The sequence below is a fragment of the Mus caroli genome, unplaced genomic scaffold (genome assembly GCF_978045245.1).
Source record: "Mus caroli unplaced genomic scaffold, Mus_caroli_1 scaffold_18, whole genome shotgun sequence".
In the NCBI taxonomy this organism is placed as follows: domain Eukaryota; kingdom Metazoa; phylum Chordata; class Mammalia; order Rodentia; family Muridae; genus Mus; species Mus caroli.
In genome coordinates, this window is record NW_028227273.1 from 89,722,277 (window position 1) to 89,747,171 (window position 24,895).

A 24,895-nucleotide genomic window follows, 5' to 3' on the forward strand; every position below is an offset into this window, starting at 1 on the left:
GGAGTGTGTGTATGGAAGAGGGGGATCATGGAAAAACTGAAGGCATGGGTTGCTCCCTGGATGTTCTGTCCAATTGCTTGATGGAGCTCAACAGTACCAGTGATCATTCTGAAGTGACCCATGGATGAGCCAATAGGGTGCAAAATTTCCAGAAGAGAATGAATATGGCTGAATCAGAATGAATGAAAGAGGCGACACTAGCTCCTCTAGACATGTGAAATGCCAATGAGGATTCGTTCTCAAGTCCAACCTTTATCTAATGTGGATATGGAGAGCTATGAGTGCCTCTGTTATGACAGAGCTCCATCCCAAGCTTTTCATGACTTCGTGGATGTACATGTGTGCAGGCCATGATCTTCTGGTATGGAGAGAGTGAAGGGAAGAGAGGCTATCATTTGAAGTGTAATGTCGAGACACTTACAGTGGAGGGCAGAAGTTGGAGACTAATTGTTTTTCCACTGCAAAACCTGAGATGGTTTTACAGACTAGGTCACAACAGCTCTTGGAAGTACCTAAAGGATTCTTGGAAGTCTGCTAATGTAAACCTTTTTGACCATCTTGCCTGACTTTTCATATCTAAAGGACTGGTGGGTGCTTGAAAAGTGTATTCTACACTCTGAATCCAAGTCCTTTCTCCAAATCATTCTAACTTTGTGTAGAATACTCATCATAGATGTCACTGTTCTCTCTGTGCTACTGGAAAATATGTGGACATGTGGATGATACCATGGATGGAGTGTCAGATAGCTTTAATTTCCCAAACACTTGTGACATGGCGATCTAGCTAATGAGTCAGTATTAGCAAAATGTCCATAGAAGTGTGGTAAGGCTTTCAGAGTTGTAGTAGGGACGGGAGAGATCACTCAGTGGTACAAGCACATGCTGTTTCTGCAGAGGTTCCCAGTACCCACAGGGAAGCTCATGATAATCCTAGTTCCAATTTCAAGGGATCGGATACCCTCTCTGACCTTCATGGATATTAGACATACATTCAGTACATGTATAAACATGTAGACAAACACTCATACAAATGAATGGGGAAAAACTCACAGGGTTTTACCCTTAGATAAAGAACAATAGGAAATCAGCACATGCTGAGATGGGCAGGGTTAGCTTTCCCCAGGATGCCCTCCCTATTTGGTTATTCAATGCCTAGTGATCAGATCTGAAAACATAGATTCAGCAGATCCCAGTTTATCTATCATCTATCTATCTATCTATCTATCTATCTATCTATCTATCTATCTATCTATCTATCTATTTTTGTGTATTGTGTATTGATGGCAAGAGTAATTGAAGAAAAAGAGGCCATGAATTTGAGAGGCAACAGAGGTAAAAGAAATATAAAAGAGGTTGGGGGAAGAAGAGAGTGGAAGGAAAATGATATGATTATAATTTAATTAAAAGTAAAATAAATTTAATGAGAAGAATTATCAAAAACTGTTAGACACTCAGAGGACCAAATCTCAGGCTTCAATAGATAAAATGGTACATGTGTGTGTCTCCATGTGGAAGAATGCAGTGACAGTATCCCAGGCTAAAGGATTTATACACACACACACACACAAAAGGATTGAAGCTATCTTTCTCAGTTATAATACAAAGGCATCAACTCACCAATTAGTTCTTTAAAAAATCTTTTTGTAAAAAATACTGTGCGGGATGCTAGGAATAAACGAAGTTGCCCATGATAGGCCTTTGTGTGCAAGGGACTTACAACACAGAGATAAGAGAAGACATTCACTTTATCCCTGGTGATTTCTTCTATGATACAAGGCATGTGCACATGGTCTAGCAGGGTGATGTGAGGCTTCAGGCAGGATGCACTGAGTAGTTTAAATGGAGCTTCTGAAGTCTGTGTAGAGCCAGGTCCTGCTGCCTACAAAATGACAGCCCAGGAGGAGAGATGATTCACTGGTCTAAGACAACAGGGGTCATGCAGCTTCACATGTGGATTCTTTGCAGCAGACAATGATAAAAGTGCTGCCTTCCTGGGGAAAGGCTTGGGTCAGCTCATGAACTTTGTCTCTCTTGCACATGAAGATAATGGAACGGGGGACCACAAGTAGTGCAGAGGAAACTGTCATCGTATATTGTATATTCTGAGCTCAGAGATCATGATCTCCACAAAGACTCCCCTGAAACTCTGGGGGAGCTGATCTGGAGCCCAGCTCTCTGTTCCTCAGCCAGGTCTTTACAACCCTCAAAGTAGGGATCCCACAAGAGGATAATGAGGGCTGAAAAGATAGAGATGATGGTCAGAGCAGAGGTTCCAGTGACAGTCCAAAGCTTTGGATAAGGGCCTCTAGGCTCTCTGTTTCTAGATACCGTCTAAGGCTGTCTTCTGGTTCAATTGATTGAAGTATTTTCATTTAGAGAGACACCAGAACACTGTCTTTGCCTTGGGAAGGTGAGGCTTTCTTTGCTGGCTTCATCACATGTGTGTTCGGGGGATGCAAGCTGCTTCCTAAGCCAAGGACTCTGGTCCAGTTTTCTTAGGCTTTCCAGCCCTACCTTCAGGGTCATTTAGAGTTGCACAGGGCATCCAGAGAAAGAATACTGTCTTAGTTAGGGTTTTACTGCTGTGGAGAAACACCATGACCAAGGCAACTCTTATTGGGTGGGTAGGGGAGTGGGGGGGAGGGTATGGGGGACTTTTGGGATAGCATTGGAAATGTAAATGAGGAAAATACCTAATTAAAAATATTAAAAAAAATAAGGATAACATTTAATTGGAGCTGGCTTACAGGTTCAGAGGTTCTGTCTGTCATTATCAAGGCGGGAGCATGGCAGCATCCAGGCAGACATGATGCAAGCAGAGATGAGAATTCTATACCTTCATCTGAAGGCTGCTAGTGGAAGACTGGTTTCCAGGCAGCTAGGGTGAGGATATTAAGCCCACACCCACAGTGATACACCTACTCCAACAAGGCCACTCTCTGAGTCCAATCATATACAAACCATCATAGATAACCCTATTGGGTCACCCCAGGGTTTCATGACAGCAGCCAGGTAATGGGCAACACATCTTATCATAATTCCTTCCCATTCTTTTTCTTCCTCCCTGGCCTTGTTCACTAACTCCCTTCCTTGCCTCCATCACTTCTCTTTATAACAGCATACACACAATCGCTCTGAGGCACCCTACTCCATCTCTAACACAATGAATGTTGCTGTCAGTTCAGATAAGCGCTCCCGCTGCATACAACAGCAATATTTCCAGTCCTGGCAAACACGATCATAAGTTCAGTTTATTAATATTGCAACAGTTGCACTAAATGAGATCACTTAGCTAACAAAACATTTATCAACAAAACGCTGCCACCTACTGAAGTTTTGCAAACAGCCCAGATGATTGGACAAGATCACAAATTCACTCTGTCATGAGCTTCTGGTCGCTTCTGAAATCGTTCAGAAACAAAAATGATAACCAGCCAAAGCAGACCAGACATCTTTCTCACACAGTCTGCTTAGAGCATGGCAGAGTAGATCCAATAGAGATTCATCCAGAGAAGAAGGTGTTGTTTACTTCATCACAGAATTTTCTAGCAGGGTTTGGGGAGTGGCCGCACACCTGCAGGAAGGAGTTGTGCCTGTTCTGAATCATTTCTACAGAATGATGTGCAGCACATGTGCTCTGTCTGCAGTGGAGGCAAGGGAGAAACAGCTGGATTTTTTTTTTCATCGATAGGAAAATAAATATATTTGGTTTTAAAAGACAATCCTTGAAGCTTACAATGAAAAAAAAAAAACCACAGCAATTTTTTATGTGGCTCTAAAGTGTGGGAATACGCTTTCATTTTAAGACCTGTTTTAAACTGTAGGAAGTGCTTTCAGAAGGGAGAATTAAGTCATTCATTTTGCATCTATAAAGTTTGGAAGACTTTAAAAAGTAGTGGGATAACTAATCCGTAATGCCCAGGGGGAGTATGGTGGGTGGAAAGCAAAAGGTAGAATTATTAGCTGCATCGTTTTCCTAAAGCCAATAGTCACTCTCCTCATAAAGAAAAATATCAGGATGTAACATTTAATATAGGACAACAAATGGATCTGAGGTCTTCCCTCAAGTCCCTCAGCTCAATCCTGAAGCCAGTAGGGCTGGCGAACAAAGCAAAGAAAGCAGGTGGGCACTCTCTGGAGGACACCCTCACTTGAGTCATTGGTGTGTAAAAGTATCCTTCCCACAGTACCACACAGGTTCCAAAGAGGAGACATTGGTTGCTAGCATCTCGAGTAGGGCTTTGCATATGACAGGGTCCCATTAATTGGGGCAGCTATCTATCCTGGGCATTTAGATTGAGTTTCCAGGCCATAGGGATCCTTTGGCTACTCATTTTCTGCTCCTCTTGCATAATGCAGTTTTCAAGTTCTGGACCGGCTCCTTTGTTCTGGAGCCATCTGTACTCCTGTACTTTGTGTAAGGAATTAATAGCAGAATGGCTCTGAGTGTATGAATGGGAGAGAGCGAGAAGGAAGACCCTAATGCCTAGTTTACTGTGAGGTTAGGAGAGTTACACCGGGATGCTCCTGTGCAGGTTCACATTCGGGATCCACCAGATCTCTAAATTTATCCCACAAAGTGGACTGGAAAGGGGGCAGGGCGAATGGGAGAGCGGGATGAGGAGCAGGCATGTTGCTGGCTCTAGAGTCAACTAACTGTGTAAGAGCAATGGCACAGCTTTTCCAGGATTGAGTGTGTAGCCAGTCTATGAGGCACTGTGCCTATATCGGCTGTGTTTCACACAATCCTGAAAGGTGGCAATCACCGTATCCATTTTACAGACAAAATAAACCAAGGCTTAGAAAGGTTCAGTGACTTGGTGAGGTTCACTTAGCTTCAACTCACAGGTATCTTCTGGCTTGAAAAACCCTGCTTTGAACTGTTTGCTTTTCTCTGGATGCTGGGGATGAACTCAGGGTCCCCACGTTAACCTCTGATCTATGTCCCAGAATCCTTTCACTTTTTTTTTTAAGACAGTGTCTCGATAAATTGCCCAGGTTGGCTTTGAACTCACTCTTTAGCCCAGACTGGCCTCAAACTTGCAGTCCTCCTGCCTCTCAGCCTTTCGAGTAGCTGTGATTATAGCACCATGCCACATCCCAGGATTAAATGACCTTGCTGCTTTATGGGTGCACTGGGCCTAGCCAGCTACCACTATATATATGTATATGATGTATATGTATATGTATATGATGTATATGTATATGTATATCTATATCTATCTATATCTATCTATATCTATCTATATCTATCTATATCTATCTATATCTATCTATATCTATCTATATGTATGTATGTATTTTGGCTTGTGTAGAGAGGGTTAAGCAGAGTGAGGGGGAACAGAGGAATGCTGTCACTCTCTTCTGTCTAGGGAAGTAGCACTTCTCTTGCACATGGGGGAACAGTGTTCCCAGCATGCTAGTAAATGAGCTCTTGGGTAGGAAGCCCTTGGATCTCCTTAGAAGTAAGTGACTTAAAAAAAAACCAAAGCCAGCCATTTGTATTACCCTTGTAGGTGATATGGTTTCAAATGGACAGAGAGCACAGTTTGTCTTCTGTTCAAATTGGCAGTCCCTTCATGCCATTCTGGGAATTAGTTCAGAACTGACTACAGGAAATATAAATCACCTTTCATGCCTGTAACATTTCCTAGCAGGCCTGTATTTTCCCAGGAGGTTCTTTCTCTGTAGTAGATAAAAGTTTGCCTGTATTTCATGTGTTCTCACTTCATTGTGCTCCTCAGGAGATACCAGGCTGTGTCCATCATCCCAGGCAATGTAGCATCCTGTTCCAGATGCTTAAATCCAAGGTGGTCCCCTCTAAACCCCACTTCTTCCACTGAGTACCTCCGTCACTTTATTGTTATCAGGGGGCATATTCTCCTTCTCAGTGGAAGGAGAGGCGCGTCTGTGAATATGTGACAATAACCCGCATGCGGCTCTCTGATTATAAATATCAAGTGTTATGAAAGTCCCATCAGTGCTCTGATCAAAGGCATGGGGGACTCACTGCTGAAGCAGCAGGTGACCGGGCACAACCGGAACAAAGGAAAATGCTGAGTAGACACGGGTTCCCAGGAAATTTACATTAAAGACTTTTGTCTGCTGCATTTTCAGCTGAGCTTATGAAAGGACTGAACCAAAAGCAGGCAAAGCCATTGATGTTACAATGCTACCTGATAATTAACAATAAGTTCAAGATCTACTGGTCGCTAACATTCCCCATGTTTAGCTGCTAATGCAGACAACAGTAAGTGCTGGCTATAATAATCACCTTGGCCATGGAGGGTGACAATAAACTCCTCCCATTATTTCCGTTGACCACATCCCTCAGGAAGATATTGTGCTATGTGTGGCGAGAGGTACAGATCACAGAGAGAAATACAGAAGCTAATGTAGAGTATTTGCCTAAGCAGTAAAATCCTCTTTCCTTTATAGGAATAATAATATTAGTTTTTCTCAGTGCTGTAGCAAAAAAGAAAAAAGAAAAGAAAAGAAAAACCCCAATCCTCTTCAGAGAGAGAGAGACAGACAGGGGGGGGGGCAATTTAGAAGGTAGAGCCCATAATGGGGGAAGCCATGGTAAGTAGAGCTGATTGGTCTGTAGTGGTTGGAGGTTTTAACAGCTGGCCACATGACTGCACTGGTCAGAAACTGGAGATGAGATGGAAGCAGGGTGGAGCTATTGCCCTCAAGGCTTGGCACTTGGGAGCCTGCTTCTATAACCCATGCTTCAACTTCTAAAGATTTCACAGCCTTCTCAAAATGACACCAGCAGCTGGAAGCCAAGTGCTCAAACACAGGAGCTCGTGGGAGCCTGTGGCAGCCATGGGAGACATCACACCCAAACCACACACAGGAGAGTAACTAGTTCTGTCCTGAGACCCACTGGCTGCTCAGATAGGCTGCAACCGTCATTGTCTTCTACAAAGCAAGGAGGCAGATACAGTTAGACATGGGCAATACTGTCTTCCACTTAAAAGGTCATGGATTATGTTGGTATAGAATGGTAAATCTAAGAGAAAGCAAAAAAATGAATTTGTCTCTCATAAGCACCTCCATAGAGAGCAAAATTCATTAGGGACAGTTTTCTATCAGTCCAAATCTAGAAGTTTCTGTGACCAGCAAGGGTCACTTTGTCATGACTTCCTGAGATGGACTCTGAGGACAGAGGTAGTATCAGACTGAAATGAGATGAAACAAAGCTCACTGCAGTGCCGTGGGAAGGTTCGAGCGATGGGTGGGGCTTGAGGAAGCTTGGGCAGCATGGTGGAGGCCAGGATGCCTTTCCTCACATCTCTCTGTGTGCCTGACATCCTCAGCAGCAGCTCTGCTTCCTTCTAGAACTGTCTCATCCTGGCTGGCCTCTTCCTTTGTGCTGAACCCAGAGTCCTGGTATTAATGATAGCCCAATTGCTAACCTGAGCCTTCTGGTTCCAGAAGTAACACTAATGTCTATTGAGCATGCCTGAGTTGACTACTTGCTCCTCTTCTGACTTTGGGGTTCAGCTGTCCCTGGGAACCACATACCAAGTTCCACATGGCTGGTTTCACTGCCTCACTAACACAGTGTAATACTGCCTCACAACTGTCAACCCAAAGTCAGGATTGGTCAACAAGCCAGTGCTTGCTTGAGCATGGTTCCAAGGTACGGGTGTTATAAGCCTGTGCCTGGGAACCAGCCAGAGAAGATTAGCTATCTGCTACTACCTAGTGCATCTGTGTGACAGACACAAGTTTCTCTACTTCCCCTAGCTCTTTTGCAAAAATAAAAAAATAAAAAATAAAAATAATATCTATGTGCTATCACTGGTGAAATATGAGATCAGATACACATAAAAAAAGGTTCAGCATTGTTCTTGACACAGAATTAGTTTTCCATAACAGATGGGCAGCCAGAGCCACCCCTTCTGGCTGCTTTCCACAGATTCTGTTGTTGCCATCCCTTTCCATTTCTTTAAGCTGCCGACACCTGCCATGTTTTGCATGTGATACCTAGGTCAGGCCCTGCTAATCCCAAAGTCTCCCTAGGGTTCAGATACAAATTAAAGCCTCAAAGAAGGCCCGCTGCAAAGACGCCAGGCATGGCACATTTTAGAGGCATATTTGTCTTTTTAGTTTAAAGCTCTTGTCTGGAACTCAATGTTTCTGCTCAATGTTCTAAAACTCACCCTTTAACTCTACTGCCAAACTTAGGGAACATGTGTTATTCATTCAACTTATTATCTGCTAAATTGCATAAAGTTCTCGGCAAAGCAGAAGGCCGTTGTCCATTTTCTGACTAGATGTAGATCCTAGCACAGTGGACTCTGAGTTTCTGGGGAATTCCTGATGGGGAGGGTGGCCCTGTTGCTGGCCTCCTCGCACTGTGACTTCTTTGCTTCTCATTGTACCTTAGGATTGGGTCTTGTGTATTTCAATATGCTTTAGTTATTTCTCTTGTGACCAAATAACTGACAAAAATGGGACTTGAGTGAGGGAAGGCTTATTTTAGCTCACATTTTGAAAGTATGTTATTCACCCTGGAAGGGGACAGCATGGTAGAAGGCAGCTGCGCGGCAGCAGGAGTGAGTAGCTGGCACTCCTTGCTCCTTATATCTTGGTGGGCCAGGAAATCAGAGTGGATAAGAAACAGTCCCATGCTACCTTAGCTCTAAACTTTCTCTTAGTGGCCCACTTCCATGCTACCTGCTGAGGACCATGAGTTCAAACACAGGAGCCCACAGAAAACCTTTCACATTCAAATCCCAGTGCAAGAGTTGAGGATTTATAAGATGTGTCATTTGTAAGATATGACAGTGATCAGATGGGGCTGGGACAACCACAAGCAAGCAGATGAGCCCTGATGTCCACCCATCATGACAGGACAAACTCTCCTGAAGCTTGCACCAGGCAAGAATACAAGGGGCAAGGGAGCCCCAGGGTGAGATATGAGTTCCTAGGGACAAAACTCAGTTGTTATTCCCTTTGCAGAAGTCCAAGGTGATAGTTTCATAAGTGGGGGTAGGGGAGGGGAAAGGCCACACTGGTTTTATTTTCTTTTGCTTTTATTGCTGGGCTGCTTTGAAACTGAGTTGAAATAGAGTACTGTCCTCTGATAGCGTTTCCTCCTCAATCCAATCACAGCCGCTTTCTCTCCCCCGCTTTAATGGTTTCATCTTCTAGCTATTATGATCTCTCTCTATCAGTTCAGCTTTCCCTGTACTCTTAATTGGCCAGAACCCTCTCTTCACCTGCAGGCTGAGCAGTTGCCGTGGTCCTTGCTGACCTGGAGAACCAGGGCCCAGCCGAACCGAGTGTCTTTCATTTGACACCTTTTAAAGCTTCTAATCCTGCCCTGAGTGTATGCTCGGAATGCAATTCCATTAGAGAACTCCATGTCCTTCATCCCAGCAAGGCACACTTTGCTCTAACTCTGGTCATCTTGCAATCCTACTAATAGCCTTTTTACTGTAGGGGAGACTGTCTACAGCAGCATCTAAGAGTGCCTATCCATCTGATGCCTGCCTAGCAAGGGCAAATGGGGGGCTAAGAGAAGAACAAACGCATTGGTCTTCCACTATAATTGCAGTTAAGTAAAGGAGCTAGTCACCAGCAGAATCGTTGGGTCTTTCACGTGGAACCACGTGATTCCACACTATACTCTCCTCACCATTGCAGACCCTGGACATAGGTGCAAAGCTAAGTGCTCTGTATGCTCAGGACACTTGTGACAGTGGATAGAGGGCATTTCATCATCAACATTGATACAATTCACCATCTGAAATTTAAAGAGAGAGCAGAGCAGAACCATGCAATGTTGAACGGTGTCTGTTACAATTCTTTGTTTAAGCAGTGAGCCTGATACTATGTGAGGAGGGATTTTCATTTCAAACCAGAATGTGGCTTATTTAATTTTTTTCAATACGTGTCTTTCTGCATGTCTCATCTTACATAGTTAGAGAGAAAGCTGCCTGCAAAAAGACAATGGGTTAAGATTTCCCTTGAGTTCTTTCAGTTTCTTTTAGGTAAAAGACTATGGCCTGGGTTCACAGAGGAATATCCTTCTCTGGTCATCACAGATGACATAGTGCTTAGACACACTGCTATTTCCATGGAAGTAACACAGACTACCCTTCCTTTGGCATGACAAACACCCTTGACCTTTGTATTGGTCAACCCTCCTCTGAATCACCATTATGCCTCCTGTCTACTTTCTAGATTAGCTCAAGGAGTTGAGGCAGCTGTTACAGCTGTATTTCACGATGAGCAGGTTGATCCTGTGCTTCAGCTCTTCCCACAGCACTCTCCCTGGAACAAACAGTACAATGTACAAATGAATGGTGGTTAAGGTACTAGAATGAAACACTATGTCCAGAACAAGGATTTCAAAGTAGGACCAATTCCTAGGGAGACATCATTTTCTTAGAATAATCCTGTAGCTTTATGCCAATGTCACTCTGGGGGAAACATGAATATTGTACCTTTTGTATGTGTCTTTGATCTGAATAGCCAGATCCCTTTCATGTTCCATGGGGACAGGGGAGACACAGGACACTATCTCATGCTCTTCCTATGACACATTTTTTCTGTGTGACTGGCCACTCTGTAGCTGGGGCCATGAAGGATGCTTTTCATACTCAGTGCCAGATGACATTGAGAGGTTCATGACCTGGGCATCTCTTCATGTCTTGTCAATTCTCCAAATTTATGCTACTTCTTCTCCATGCCTGATTCCACTTGCTACTGAGGCAGAGTGGCAACTCCTGAAGTGAGTGTGGCATCTACCTGATAAGCAAGAGAGAAGCTAGAATCTAGTTTTCTGATATCAAGCCCCTGTTTCTAAATCAATACATTCCTTGTCACTGAAAGATGTAATTTGAAACCAAGGATGAACAATAAATGCCCTGGCACAGCTGGAGGGATCCATTTCTGAAGTCTGTTCCTTTTGTGAACTATGGAAAGATGACCCTCAACGCATGGTGACTTTTACGGTTAATGTAGATGCATTGATTTATTTAAGTACCAAATGTGGAATACATATATTAAAACTCATGGAAGAAAATTATTATTATTACTGAGTAACAGTATTCTCACTATAATTAAATATCTGAGATAATCTAGTTATAAAGAGAAAAGGCGTATTTCCAAAAGTTCATGGCTTTGGAAGTTCCCGTCCAAGATCCAACAGCCACAATATTTTGGGCCTCTGATGTATATGTGGGATGAGGAAGCTGGGTAGCACATGCTGGAAAACACTGTTCACCCCCAGGTCAGGTAAATAAAGGAGAAAGAGGTCAGGTGCCACCATTCCTGTTGGGGGAACACTTGTAGGCCCCTCATGGTAAATGTCCCCTGCACCTCCTCGAGGACAAAGCCCTCTGAAGAGTAAGTACAGGTTTGCCTTCTTGCTGGAATGGGGTTTTGTAATTTTTTGTAACCTGTGAATGTACTGGGCTTACCAGTTGACCTGAAGCTTTAATACATACATACACTTCGGGAGGATTTTCCATATCCAAACTATGATCATTGCTAGGACATTGAAGTGGGAGAAGCTTTCTGAAATTAGATTGTCGTATCAAGCCCCAAGGGGAGTTAGTTATGGTAGGTGTTGAGACACAAAAGCATGAACTGCTTTGTACTTCACTAGGTCCAAAACAAAAGGACAATGGATGCTCTGTCATATTCCTCTTGGGATTTGGAGATAGGAGCCCATGGGACCAGTGTTTGAACAATGTCTGAGAAGTTGAGAGATTTGCAAAAGCTCTCATTGGACTTCAGAAGGTGTGGTTTTGTAACTTTTTTAACCTGTGAATTTATTAGGTTTACCAGTTGACCAGAAGCTTTAAAACGACTCTGCCCAGGAATTGCTCCCAAACAGCAGTGTCCCAACCCACAACCAAGACAACATGTGTGGTTGCCCCAGGTTAAATGGATGACCACAATTCCTGTACTTGGAAGTTTGCAGTAGGAGCTCAAAGCAGGGCCCACCAAATGGCATGATTGTAAAAAGTCACAGGAAACATTTCACAGTGGGAGACTATTACCAGATTACTCTTGTGACAGTCACTTAAAACTTTCCTGACTTTTGATGTTGCTAACAGCCCTTCTGTCCTCTACTTCTAATAGGAGAGGTGTCAGAAACTGTGACTAAGGAGTTGGTGTTTATAGAGGAGCTAGAGGAGAGGTCAGGAAAGTAAGATCAATGGTGCCAAAAATGAATTTCCCATTATACACAGAGAGGCTATCAATGGATGTCAAATAACAGGATAAACAAACAGATAAGCCCCGTCAATTCCCAAAAGGATTTTTAGCAAACATGGAAAGTGGAAGAAGTAAAATATTGGGGAATAAAGTTAACAGAAAGAAAAGCTGAAGGTGGTTCTCAGTAAATGGATCCTCAGACAAGATTTCCAGAGCTCATGTGCATTTGGAAAAGGAAAGAGAGGGAGGGAGGGAGGAAAGAAAGCAGCATAAGGAAGGGAAGACAGTTGATGAGGTGTATCAGAGTAAGCACACCCCATTAATGGTCCACTGGAATCCAGAAACCCAGGACCAATGTGGGACCACGGAGTTCGAGTCATCCTACCCAATGGCCATACCTACTCTCCAGAGTCATTGGCTAAGGATGCTTCAGGGCAAGTTCCTTTCTCATTAATTCCTCCCTAGGTTTTGGCCCCATAGACCATAGAAAGCCCTCAAGCAGAGAAACACAGGCACTGACAATTGTCTTGGGAACATTTTGAGTTAAAAATAAGGAGAGAAATGGGCACAGAGAAAGAAGCCTGCCACGGAGGCATGCCCATGGACTTTTACAATAAATTAATATCCTCAGAAAGATGCAAGGAGAAATTGCATTCACTCGCTTGTGAAAAAAAATCAAATAGAGGATTTGGAAATAGCAGACAAAGGCACAAATGAACAGTAAATTAGTGCAAAATTAAATTGAACAACTCTCCCAGAGAATAATGGAAATGCATGGAGGGTTAGAAAGCATGAAATGAAAGCTGAGGTATAATGGCTGGGTCCAAAGTTCTATTCTCTATCTCTTCCAGAAGAGAATAGAGAGGGAAAACAAGAAAAGAGAAGGTGCTAAAATAAGCCAAACTCATAGACCAGTCAATATGAGTAAGCTTATAAACACCTGGACCTAAAAGTTTCCTTCTGAGAGATTTTAATCAGAGCTCTGGAGAGAAATACCATATGATGAAGGAAAAATTTAAGTTACCAAAGAAAGATCATCTATGCTTCATTTACAATATTGTAACAACTAACTATATGTTTGGAAACTAATAGAACAGATCTTCAACTATCTCACAGCTTCAAAGCAATAGAGACGTCTTCCCTATTGGCTAACCTCCAAGCATTGGCAGGCGATTGGAGATCAAAAGTCAGCAATAGTTTTCTCCATGCTATGACACCCACTTGCTAGACTGGAGATGCTTGATGATACAGTAGTGTTGTGGAGTAGCCAGCTGGTTTTCTGACTGGATCCGAGGCTCACTCAACAAGAAGGAATTTATACCTGCCAGGATGTGCCTGGTCAAATGTCCCAGATAGGGTGGTCACAGGAACTATGGGTGAACTCACTGTTTTTGTCTTGCTAATTGTACATGTTGTCAAACTGCCTGTTAATTACTTGTGCTTATACTTATACTTAGTGGTGTCTTGGCATTGATCAAAGAAGTTTCTCTTTGAATTAAGATGCAGTAAAAGCAGAAGCTAATGGCTAAATGAGGTGTTGAAAGTGACTGTGGATTGCTCAGCATTAAACAAGACACCCATATCACCTTCTTCAAACCTCAGGGAATATCACAGAAGATTGAAAGAGTCTAAGAGCTGAATAATAAGGAGAGCCATGGGACACTTTGTTATGTGGATGTTAGGGTATGGCTCTCACGAACCTACAACAGTTATAGCTGCTTGCATAAATGCTACACAAGACTTAGTAACAGTAAACATTCAGTCATAGATGCAAAAGAGGTTCACAAGTCCTGGTCCCACCTACAGTAGCTAATGGCATGGAGTGTCGCTAGGAAAGAGGAAGTCATTTTCTTCAGTGGTCCCAACGGGCCAGCCATGGTTGAACCCAGTGGATCACAGTGCAAAAGCAAAGACAGAAAGATGCAAACATGGAATTGGGACTCAGAAGCCAGAGAGCAGAGTTGATTAGCATGGGAAGAGGCTAAGGAAAGCATCAGTGCTACCAGAATATGTCACATACCTACACATAATTGTCATAGAGGAAGTTAATTTAAAAGTGTCTGTAAAACAAGAGAAGACAGAGATTCTGTTTCATGTTTATGTTCTGATGATTTGAAGAAAGATAGCAACAAAAGAAAGAACTGTGACAAGAGCAACCTTTCCAACAGTGGTGACAGGACAACTCAATAAGTTTATATAAAGAATGAATTTGGGAACCTTCCTTAGAAGTACACACAATGTTTATGCAGAAAAGGATCAAAGATGTAAAGCTAAAAGCTAAAATCATAAACTCTCTCAGAAGAGAACATTTGAGTCAATTATTGTGAGTTTGCTTTTAGATCTACACCCAAAGTACAAATCATAAAATAAAATGCCCCAGATATATTAGGATATATAAGTTTTTGTGCACTAGAAGATACCATCCAAAAAAAAAAAAAATCAGAGATGGCCCAATACTATCTGCCAATTGTATATCTGATTTAAAAAAAAAAAACATGTTTATAATATATAAAGAGCTCTTGCAACTCAATAATGAAAAGACAGAACAATTTAAAAGAAATGGGCAACTACCTCAAATAGACTTCTCTTCAAAGATATACAAATGACAAACAAGCATGCAATAAAAATGTTTTTATGTTATCATGGGAATGTAAGTTGAAGCTGCAGTGAGAGACCACATCATAAATATCAGGATGGCTAGAGTCAAAAGGCCAACTCACAGTCAGGAGGACTGGGAGAAACTGGAAACAAAACTCTGATGTTCTGTTGGTGAGAATGAATGACAAGCTTCAAGCTGGTGTTGGTGATTTGGAAAGCTTCCTGGTAGGGTCTCAAAAAGCTTGGGTTGACATTCGACCTATGAATTCCTTGGACCTAGTCAAGAAGTTAAAGAGATGCCACTCTGCCAAAACACATACAAATGGTCACAGTAATGTTATGCATAACAGCAGCAAAGTGGAAAGAAGCTGATGGCTGTCTAAGGTAAATGTGGTATATCCATACAGCAGTGTGCAAACCTGTTATGAAGACTGGAAAGGACCAGAAATAAGAAGACTCAATGAAAAAGAAGCCAGGTATAGTTCTCCATGTTGCATGATTCTGTTTGTAAGTCAGCTCTCCTGGGTACCATGGAAACAGATAAACCAGTGTTTGTATAGACTAGCAGGATGGGAAGCTTGGGAAGTGACAGCTGAAGTGTTTGTTTTTAAGGTGGTTAAAGAGTTCTGAAACTGTGTTCACAATTGTAAAACTGTGAACACAGAGGCTGAATAACCTCTATCTCAGATGTGCAGGCATGTTTGTGATTGTTTTATTTTAAATGTTGGATAGGCAAATATCTAATGAAATGTTCTACGGAGTACTAGGTACCTGGCAAAAATGTTTGACATTTTAAGTCATTATAGGAACACAAACCCCTCCAACTTGAATGACTAGAAGCAACTAGCAAGTCACACATTGCACTGGCCTGGTGTGAAGAACTCTCATGGAGTGGACTTCGTACATGAACACAGCATTCTCTTGTGTTCTGATTGTACTGGAGCCTCATGGCTGGAGGCAATTCTTCAAGATATTTTTCACTGTCTGCATTTTCATTGCAAGCTACCACCTGAAGTCAGGTATGGAATTTTCCAGTTGTGGCATCATGCCACAATGCAGAAAGTTTGAGGGTTTGGAGCGTTTTAGATTTAAAAAAGAAAAATCTCAAGTAACTTAAGTAACTTAATCTATATTAAAAACCCGTAAGGTGGTTCAGTAGGTAAAGTGTTTGCAGAATAAACACAAGAAACTGACTTAAGAGTCCCAGGACCCATTGGTACAGCTCTGTAATTTCAGGACTAGAGAGTAAGATAGACAGATGTCAGAGGCTATCTGACCAGCTAGTGAAACTGACATTGTGAGCCCCAGCCAGACTTGAAGTCCCTGGGTGACCCTGTCTCAAAAACTAGGGTAAAAAGAAATATAGAATATAGAAAAAAAAGGCCAACATTAACCTCTGTTATACACACACACACACGATCATACTCACATATACACATTCATACTCTCAAACATATTCTGCATATACATAAACACATACTACACACATGCACATATACACACATGATGACTGACTGTCTGAGGTTTCTAATGTATGTGAATTACATCTCAATAATGGTTTTGCTGAAATAAAAATAGGAGTCTATTTCTGTACTCCTGAAGTATAGGAAGCTTTGCTAAGCACACAAACCACAGAAGTTAAGAACAGCTTGATAAATCAACATTCAGAACCTATATTTGGAAAAAGATATGAAGCTGAAAAAAGTGGACGTTTAGGACAAAATATTTGCAACACATATCATATATCTATATCATTTATATCTTTGTCTATATCTACAGACACATATATGTCTCCATCTATATCTACACACACACACACACACACACACACACATATATATATGTATATCAGACCAAGAATTAATGTCTAGACTATTCAAAGAGCTTCTATAGATACTCAGTAATAAAACTGTAAACAACGCATGACTTGAGGTGATGTGAGAGTCAAGAGGACAGACAAAGGGTAGCTGGGCCTTTGAGGGTTGGGGAAAAGGGTGGAAGATATCAGAGTCAAGGATTCTGTGCTCCTGAGTTGGAATTGAATGTCTTCATTACAAAGCATGGTTGTTCCCATGACTGCAAAAAGATGGGTGACTTCTACTTCTTGTTACTCACTGGGAGCAAGGACTTGTTTGCTTGTTTGCTTGTTTGCTTGTTTGTTTGTTTGTTTGTTTGTTTCTAGAGTTCATCCAAAGCATAAGAACATAGAAGAAAATATGAAAAAGTCAGAATGCTAACGGGATTTGAACTTGAGGTTTGAGAATGAATAACGTTTGTTCTGCTGAGCAATTGAACTTGTAAAAAACTGAGCTGCTTGGGTGGAGGCACCCAACCTCAACCTCAATAGTTGTAAACTAGGGCTGGTTGGGGCTGGGTCACCTGACACCAACAGGCATAAGAAAAAGGAATTTGAATGGCAAGTAATCAATGGAAAAAATAGAATGGAAAAAATACAAAAATGGGGGGGGATCTCAAAGCTCAGCAATATATAGATAATTTAATATTTTCATACTAGATAGCAAGATAATTTAACAAATACTTTTTGAAGGTGATTTTTCTTACTGAAATTAAAAATCCCCATGCCTTGCATAGTGGCACATGACTTTAATCCAGTGCTTGGCAGGCTGAGACAATCAGCCTGAGTTCAGGGCTAGCCTTGGCTACATAGGAATTTCTAGGCTAGCCTGGGCAATATAGGGAGTCTATATTTTTTTCAAAAAAAGGAAAAGAAAAAGTCAGCCAGGCAGTGGTGGTGCATGCCTTTAATCCCAGCACTTGGGAGGCATAGGCAGGCAGATTTCTGAGTTTGAGGCCAGCCCGGTCTACAGAGTGAGTTCCAGGACAGCCAGGGCTACACAGAGAAACCCTGTCTCAAATAAATAAATAAATAAATAAATAAATAAATAAATAAATATTTTTTAAAAGAAAGAAAAGAAAAAGAAAAAGGAAAAGTCTGTATTACCTCTGATCTTGTATTACAAGTGTACTGCATCAATGTTACTACAAAGTAAAAACTATGGAAAAATCTATATTCCATAAAAAGGATAATGCAAAGCGAGTTTTGGGCATGGTATTGTAATTGCCATGTAACCATAAAGAAGAGAGAGGTGTACATTGTCCTGACATCAAAGCATCACCTAGACTTACTGTTAGGAGAACACAAAAGTGCACGAGTGTGTGGTGTGTACTCACATGTGTGTGACTGCAGATGTGTGGAGGTCAAATATTCACATGGAGTTACTTCTTCAGCCATTCTTCGACCTTACTGATTGAGGCAAGGTCTCTCCATTAACCAGGGCTCGTGTGCACAGCTACTTTAGCTTGCCAGCTTGCCCAAGGATCCCCCTGCCTCTTCCTTCTGAACTCTGGATCTGAGGAGCCAAACTCCAGTCTCATGCTTGCCCAGCAAGTGCTTTTACCCCACTGGGCCATCAGCCCAGCCCGGGTTGGTTTTCATTTGTGTCATCTCAAGGAAAATCTCCAAGAACAGATAAAATGTGTCAAGTGCTTTTCCCCCCCAGGAACAGACAAGCTGAAAGTAAGGGGCAACTTTCATTTTATCTCCTCATTCAACACGACTCAGTCAAAGAGTAATGAGTCTAAACCACATACTTAATTTAAAGTTTTCTCATGGCCACATTAAAAAAACAAATAAAGACAGATGGTGCTGGTTTTAATAGCGTATATTTTAATAGAATCTATATAACGCATTATCATCTCTCCGTACAGTCTTTATAAAGTGATTATTAACGTCATATTTTTTAAATCTTACTTTTGCCTCCAGAGACTTTGAAATCCAGATGTATTAGGCTCACAGCACTGGGCAACATTCCCTGGACTAGGAAGCTACATGTTGGGCTTGTGACTATCATATTGGACACTGCTGTTCTGTTCTTTATGTACTTCTGCCTAACTTTTGAATTATTTATAAATTATTTCTGCACTTCTTTTATTATTAAAAAAAATTTTTTTTAAAGGCAACCCCTGAAGCGAGTGCCTTGGGCCTGTCATTCACTGAGAACCAGCTTCCCCTCTGTGCTCTGGGATACAGCAATTGCTGCCAGGGGAGTCCTGCAGAAGGCTGCAGGGGTGGGGCCGGCAGAAGAGCAAGAATGCCCTTTTTGCCTTAGGGGACTGTGACAGGAGACATGTGACTCCCAAGGGTTTCAGACATACCTCTCCATGCTCAGTGGGCCAGACCTGCCATGCCAGGCAGTAATGGAATCACCTCTACCTGTGTGCTGACCTACCTGAGCCCAAGCACACAGGGAAGTGATTGCTTCTGGAAGCAGTATAACCCTGTTCTCCACTGTCTGACTCTTCCACCTCACCCTGTCCCCTCTGCCTGGCCTTCCTCTTTATTATGCTGACACAGGTGCTTAATAATGTCTTCCCACTTTGCAAATAGCACCACTTCCTGTAGCCCGTGGAATGCTGGTGCTGTGTCCTTTAGACACTTTCCAACTTCCCGACCCTTCGTTCCCCACCACAGGCCCCAGCTGTGTCACCAAATTAGTGGTGTGGAGGTTCAGTTGAGGTCCACATCGCCTATATCCCGGCTGGTACATTAAGGCATTTATCAGCTTTGTTTTTTTTTTTCTTCCCCCATGAGCTATACCCACACTGTATTCAGACAGCTCCACAGTCAGAATTCTTCCTCTGCTCGTAGGCTAATTGACTCCCCTGGCAGAAGTAAGATAAATTGGTCTTCCTCGAATTATCCCGTAGTCGTTAAACATTCAAGCTGACTGAAGTTGGGATTACAATTTGAGAAGGGCCAAGGATAGCTATTCAGATTAGATTTTTGACTTGAGGAAGCTAGATGATGGATATGTGGAATGCTAAGCTCTGCTAAGTTGACACCTGAGCCTGTTCAAACCCAAGACATAACTGGATGCTGAGGATGGGCCTGGAACTTCCCCTGAGGTCTGCTCCTCCAGGTTGGTGTTCTGCCTTCACCCCAAGCACTGAATATTAACTTTTCCATTCCAAAACCAGCAGGGCACTGGGGCCGTTTTGTGTGGGAGTACACTTCTGTGTGTGTTCTTTGTGTATGTATGTATGTATGTACTTATGTATTTAGTATATGACTGTGGTATATGCATGTATGGTATGCATACTGGTATGTATGACTGTGAGCATATATGAATGCCAAAAGAGGCCAGTTCCTGACCCTTTTTACAATTTACATTATTCTCTTGAGATAGGGTCTCCCACTGAACCCGGATATAGGTTCCTGAAACAACAATCAATGGTGATCCTCCTGTCTCAGTTGCTCAACAACACTGGGGTTACAGCTCTCTCTCTCTCTCTCTCTCTCTCTCTCTCTCTCTCTCTCTCTCTCTCTCTCTCTCTGATTTTGTGTGTGTGTGTGTGTGTGTGAGAGAGAGAGAGAGAGAGAGAGAGAGAGAGAGAGAGAGAGAGAGAGACTATATTTAGTTTTTGCATGGGTGATTGAATTTAAACTCAGGACATCAAATTCAGCCAGCTGGTGCTTACCAACTGAGTCATCTCTCCAGCCTTGTGGGAAGATTGTGACCTAGAGACTGTTAACGATGAAAGACCTTGTAGGGTAGGTAGCCTGTTCATTGTGCTCCTTAGTGATTAGTTTGCTTGTATTTAAAAAGATCATAAGCCATACCCTTTGACTTTATCAGAGGACTCTAGAAATATCTTCATCTATAAAGATGTCCAGAAATTAAAATTTGATTTTACTCACACTGATTTGAAATTTGATCACCTTTGATGGTGCTAGTTCTTCTAGTCTATCATCTACTAATAACTCATTAATCTCATGTCAGTATTCCATTCAACTCTTGGTTCCTTGAGGGTAATGGTTCTTTCAGAGGCCCTGTCCATTTGAGGGTCCCAGTATAGCATCTGGAAGGGAGCAGTCAGAATCAGATTGCCAAGTAAGAGAGGTAGCTTAAATGAGATAATGGAAGGAAAGAAAACCATTGGTTTCATGTTCCTGTTTCATGATCATTTTGATGTACTCAATGCCTTTGATAGCTTTACTCATTTGGCCGTTGTTTCCCATGTGCAGAGAGAGGACAATACAATGATCAGCACATAACATTAGTTTCCTGTTTTGCTATAATGTTAACGTGATCCATGATGCTTATGCTCATGAACTATGAACCACTCGAGGTCTTAACCATCATCAGGATATGCATTTTCTTGTTTTACAATGAACTTTCCTTTCCATTTGGCTCATTCTCTCTCTCTCTCTCTCTCTCTCTCTCTCTCTCTCTCTCTCTCTCTCTCTCTCTTTCTTTCACACACACACACACACACACACACACAAACACACAATTTTTAGAAGTCTCCAGTTGGATCTTGTTCTAGTTTCCTTCTGCTGCTACAGCAAACACCATGACCAAAGCAACTTGGTGAGCAGAGGAGAATTGCTTGGTTTGCACTTCCAGGTTACAGGCTGAGTGCAGCAGGAACTGAGTAGAAACATAAAAACAAACAAACAAACAAACAAACAAAAAAGGGTAAAATCCATGGAGCAATGCTGCTTGCCAGCTCACTTGTAGGCTCCTGCTCAGCTAGCTTTCTTATGTAGCATAGGCTCACCTGTCCAGAGCATTGTGCCTCCCACAGTAGGCTGGGCCCTCATTCATCACAATGAAGATACTCTGGCATAGAAATGCTAACAGGCCAATTTGAGATGGGCCTCATTTGAAGCTCCCATCTGGGGTGACTCTAGGCTGTGTTAAATTGATAGTTACCTAGGAAGAATCTCAGTCAGTTTGCCTCCTTTTTATTTGCTTACTTGTGAAGATTCAACAGCTTTCTGAGACTGACCCTGCTGACCCTTAGCCCAAGGATTATTTTACATCAGGATCAGTAATTTACTTACAGAATCAATAGAAACTCAAAGTTGGAAGAGAAGTTGCATATCTAACAGGCTTTTTTTTTTTTGCTATGATGCTAAATCAAATCAAAACATGTTTTGAATAAGGACCCTGTTGAAAGTACTTGTCTTCTCTAAAAGTTGCAATAACTTAAAATAAAAGCCACTTAAATGAGAAAAAACAAAACAAAACAAAAAAAAACCACATTCATTGAGATGCTTTATTTACACAGTGACAAAGCCAGAAACAGCTGGGGGTGGGGGTGGAGTTTTTTTGGGGGGAGGGAGTTGGGGGACTCAAGAATGTGAAGTATTGAGCTTTCCATATCAAAGGCTTTCTTACAAGTTGAATGGCTAATAGTTATTCATATTCTCATTTTAAATTTGGGGAGATGGCTCAGTGGTTAAGAGCACATCGTATCCAAATGAGGCAGGACTTGTTCCCAAAATCCAAACCAGGTGACTCACAGCTACCTAAAACTCCAGCTCCAGGAGATATGATGCCCTCTTCTGGGCTCTTCTGATACTTGAATACATGTTACACACACACACACACAGCTGCACACACACACACACACACACACACACACACACACACACAGCTCAATCTCTAAAGTTTGGAAGACTTAATACCACCTAGCTTTTCTCAGTTTTCTTGGTCTAAACTTCATCTACCTTTAGAATATTACTCCCAGGAGGGAGCAAAAAAATAAAGTAAATTATTCAGGTGGCATATTTACCCAACAGTGATGAGAGTAAAACACTTTTATTGAGGGATTGGTATAGTTATTTACACACCTACATTGGTGTATGAATGCTTTAGAGTCTCCCACAGCTGATTTACAAAGGGTTGGTCCATAATGAATTATCTGCTTTATGAATTAGCTTGTAAAAATAATGCACTCGCTATTGAAGCTGTAATGCCTCCTGGAATTTACTTTGCTTGTTTGTTTTGACAACTGAGGTTTAATTTTACGATGATCCTTCAGAGCACACAAGTAAATGCCCTGTAGTCTGTTTCAGAAAGGTAATGAGGTTGTAGTGACCCACCATATCATTGCTGTTCTCATATATTCAGTCTTCATCTGAGAGTGAATCGAGAGTACATGTTCATAAGAACTCCAAGATCTAGTTAGAACAGGAGGAGCCTGCTGCGAATACAGTCTCAGAAAGTCTACCCTAGTCATTATCTCCAGTGGGAAAGACCACTTGAAGAGTATTAGTCAAAGGGCTGACGACCCATTGAATAACAACAACAAATATTATCAAGTGTGTGTCTCCCATTCCAAGCACAATCAGGCCCTGGAAATTGAGCTGGGGAATGAAAACAAACAGGATCACCCTTTTCGTGGTGCTTACAGTGTGGAGTCACCCAACGGAAACAAGACCCGGAAGACATACCATCTCCTCCTTGGGATGTTTCTCTCTGGCTTCCCTGAGTCATGAGACACTCAGCAGCCGCAAGGACGTGTTTCCTGAGATGTGAATCAGATCTTATCACTTCTACTATGCAACAAAACATATGAAAACAAACAAATAAATAAAGGGAAGGACAATCCCGAGGCCATTGCCAAGGCTTGGATGATACAAATCTTATGTTCTGTCGAACTGTTTGTAGTCAGTCTCTGGTCTTCCACACCCATCCCTGGAAAAACATCCATCCCCGGAAAGCTCATTCCCTTGCTTTCGGTCACACTGTTTTCCTTTCCCTTCCACTGGATAACCCACTCATTCTCATCTTTTCACACTCGGTTTAAAGACTTGCTTCTCAAAGAAGCCTTACCTGGCAACTGTGCTTAAAGTGATTTTAAAGTGGCATTGTTGAGTATGGTAAGATTTTTTTTTTTGAAACCCCTGCATATGCCAAATATTTTGTTTTTGTTTTCATTTTACTTTGTTTTTTTGTGTGTCTTCCCAATGGGATATATTCATGTTTGTCTTATCACTATATCTCTAGTGCTTCCCACTCTCAATCCTAAGTATATGTACAATGAAATGTAATGACTGGTTCACTCTGGGTGATTGAGTGCATGAATGTAAAGGAAGGGTCTGAGGACCTACTTCATATCCACTCCCCTTTCTGTATATAATTCTCCACACTCCTTCCTGCTCAGTCTAAGAGAGGAATACCCATTCCCCTGTTACCTACTACCTTCCCAGCCATTGTGTAGACTCTCTTGCAGCTTGTTGTTATAGTGGCAATCCCTTTAGAGTTTCCGTTATATTCAGCATACTTTCATGTTAAAATTACATTACTATTTATTTAATTGTGGTCTGACTAATAATAATAATAATAATAATAATAAATAATAATAATAATAAATAATCACCATGATGGCCAAAGCTCTTCTTCCCTGGCACAAACTGTAAGCGTTCAGTACACATTTATGGAATGAGTGGATGAACAAATGAAGGGAATCTACCTAATTTCCATAAAGGTGTTCTTGGTGCCCAAGTTTATAATACAGTCTATGAGTTTGTACCAGAACTAAATACTTCTCAACTTAATCTGTTAAACAGGAAAGGTCAAAACACACAGGGAAAGGTGTGTTTCTTAAGTTTTTACCCAAATTAGCTAAAGGCTAAGAAGAAATCTGTCTCTGAATTGGTCATTAATTTCAAAGATTGGTTACTCCTGTTTCTGACCCACATAATTACATTGGAAGGCTCACTTCATGGTAAAGTCAAGAGAGTATGGCTGAGGGCTGAAGACCCAGAGAAGACCTGCTATGTCCAATGATGGTCAAAATGGGAATGAACAAACAGAAAAACCAAAGGTGGGATTTACCATCAAGTGACATGTGACCCAGTTCACATGGACAAAATGTGACAAAGACATATAATGAGATATTATATAACCTAAAATGGAAACAGATTCTGATATAGGTGGGTGTCCAGGCTGTCATGCTTAGTTAAATGAACTAGTGACAAAAAATAAATAAATAAATAGCACATGACTCAAATATAAGTGGGATTGTTCTGAGGCCATCTTGTGGGGTATGTACAAGACTCAAAACCATAGAGATGGAAGGTCATATGGTAGTTGTCTGGGCCAGGTAAGAGTTTGTGCTTAATGTTTAAGTACAAGTGTTTCAGTTTTGCAAGTTGAAGAAAGTTCTGGCCATGGAAATTGGAGATGGTCAATAGACAGTGTTACTACAGTTAATGTATTGGCCTTTTTATTTTGTCATGTTTAAAGTTGATATACACACATCTACAAGTGTGTGTGTGTCTGCCTTCCTGCATGTGGGC